The sequence below is a fragment of the Gorilla gorilla genome, chromosome 11 (assembly GCF_029281585.2).
Source record: "Gorilla gorilla gorilla isolate KB3781 chromosome 11, NHGRI_mGorGor1-v2.1_pri, whole genome shotgun sequence".
NCBI lineage: Eukaryota > Metazoa > Chordata > Mammalia > Primates > Hominidae > Gorilla > Gorilla gorilla.
Genome location: NC_073235.2, coordinates 122384281 through 122386602, shown reverse-complemented (window position 1 = coordinate 122386602; position 2322 = coordinate 122384281). Strand labels below are relative to the sequence as shown.

Here is a 2322-nt window from a genome sequence, read left to right as displayed (position 1 = left end):
GAATGTGTCTCTAACAGTAAGAAAATAGCCATGTATCCATCCAACAGGAAGGCAGGTAAAGAAAGGGGGAAGGCCAGGCACGGTGGCTCACGCCTGTAATCCCAGCACTTTGGGAGGCCAAGGCAGGCAGTTAGCCTGAGGTCAGGAGTTTGAGACCAGTCTGGCCAACGTGGCAAAACCCTGTCTCTACTAAAAATACAAAAAAAAAAAAAATTAGCTGTGCGTGGTGGCGTGCGCCTGTAATCCCAGCTACTCCGGAGGCTGAGGCAGGGGAATTGCTCGAACCAGGGAGGTGGAGGTTGCAGTGAGCCGAGATCGCGCCACTGCATTCCAGCCTGGGCAACAGAGTGAGACTCCACCTCAAAAAAAAAAAAAAAGAAAGAAAGAAAGAAAGGGGGAAAAGTGGTCATTGAGAAATTTCCAGCAAAGACTGGCCTCCTGGAAACCTTGGCATGTCCCTGGAGAGGCTGCTGACTGCACCCTGTGCCGAGTCCTGCCTTGGCTGATGCTCACCATCTCAGTCCAGAGGGGAGGCTGTTGCAGCAGATCAGGTGAGGCTGAGTCAAGCACTCGGGGCAGATTTAGTGCCTGCCGTAACCTCATCTAGTTATGTTGTAGGACTTTCTCCTTAGTTCAGCTAAAAACGGGGTCCTTGTCACATAGCCAGGAGAGATTAGGCTCACAGGCACTTTGAAGGGTGAGAAAAATTGAATTTATTGGGCAAAGAGGAAAAAAAGGAAATAGGAACTCCCAACAAAGTGAAAGTCCTACTAGCTGGCTTCCTGCCTCACAGATTGAATCCCCAGGGTACCAACCCAGAACAGGAGAGGCCAAGCTCCTCCCCACTGCAAATGGTGCGATCTTCCGTGGCTCCACTCTCCTCCCAGTGCGTAGGTGGATCTGAGCCGCTCCGGCGAGCCCTGACTACCTGTCTGTCTCAGCTGCACCTAAATTACCTGCTTATAGAAGACTGTGGTTTAGTCTACCCAGGATGCTTTACCCACTGTCTTCTCCTGACCCTTTGGGGAACTCACCCTCACTCTTTGTGGCCCCTTGAGGCTATCAAACACATTGGTGACGTTTCAGGTGGAGACCCTGCCCACACTTGTGATTCAGAGGTCCCCATATCTCTCTGTCTGTGGTGAATTGATCGAGAATCAGCCAACCCAGGCCAATGGTGATCTTGTCAAGGCCAGATACATGGATAAGAGGCGAAAGAGAAAGGAGAGCGCAAGGGGCTGCCACCGCCACGACCAGCACAGTGTGCAGGAGCCCAGAGGAGACCTGGGCTGTCCCCCTGCCTCCTCTTTCCAGCAATCTGCTAAAACACGGTGGATTACCAACAAGTTCCAGGCATGCAGAGACATGCCTCACCTGAGGACATTAAAAAGGCATATTGGAAACTGGCACTGAATTGGCACCCAGAAAAAAAAATACCCTGAGAGTAAAGAAGCAGAGAGAAAATTCAAACAAGTGACTGAGCCATATGAGGTGCTACCAGATGCTTTTTAAAAAAAAAAAAAAGACATCCACAGCAAAGAAAAGTGACAATTACAGCCAAGAAGTATTAAATGAGGGAGGTAGGAGATAGAAGTCATTTTGTCAGTCTGTGTGAGCTTGGCTTCACATTCCATAACCCAGGTGATGTCTTCAGGGAACTATTTGGTGGAAGGGACCCATTTTCATTCAACTCCTTTGAAGATTCATTTGAGGACTTTTTTGGGAATTGGAGGGGATCCCCGAGGAAGCAGAGGCCGAGGGATGTGGTCATTTTTCTCTGCCTTCACTGGATATTTCCATCTTTTGGAAGTGGATTTTCTTCTTTTGATACAGGATTTATTTCAATCGGGTCACTAGGTCACAGGGGCCTCACTTCATTCTCTTCCATGTCCTTTGGTGGTAGTGGGATGGGCAACTTCAAATTGATATCAACTTCTACTAAAATGGTTAACAGCAGAAAAACCACAACAAAGAGAATTGTCAAGAAAGAGTAGAAGTTGAAGATGACAGCCTATTAAATGATGGCCAGTTAAATAAAGTCTTTAACAATACATGGTGAGGGGCAGGCAGCAGCTGAGCTTGGATAACAAGCGATTCAATGCACACATTTAACAGAAATGTTCAACTACAACAAGCACCATTTGAAGATTAACAGGAACAATTTTTTGACGATTTCAAACAAACTTGCCTTTCAGTATAGTTGCACCTAATCTAAAGTATTTAAAAACAGCTCATCAGAGCCCCTATTTGTCCTAGACTTTTGAGTTTATTTGAGACTGTATTAGTCCGTTTTCATGCTACTGATAAAGACTTACCTGAGAC

At 46.9% G+C, this 2322-nt stretch overlaps 1 pseudogene; it reads left to right on the top strand.

The window, feature by feature from the left end:
* Positions 1–1365: 1365 nt before the first annotated feature.
* LOC101150298 (dnaJ homolog subfamily B member 6-like) lies at positions 1366–2059 on the top strand (annotated as a pseudogene).
* The last annotated feature ends 263 nt before the right edge of the window (positions 2060–2322 follow it).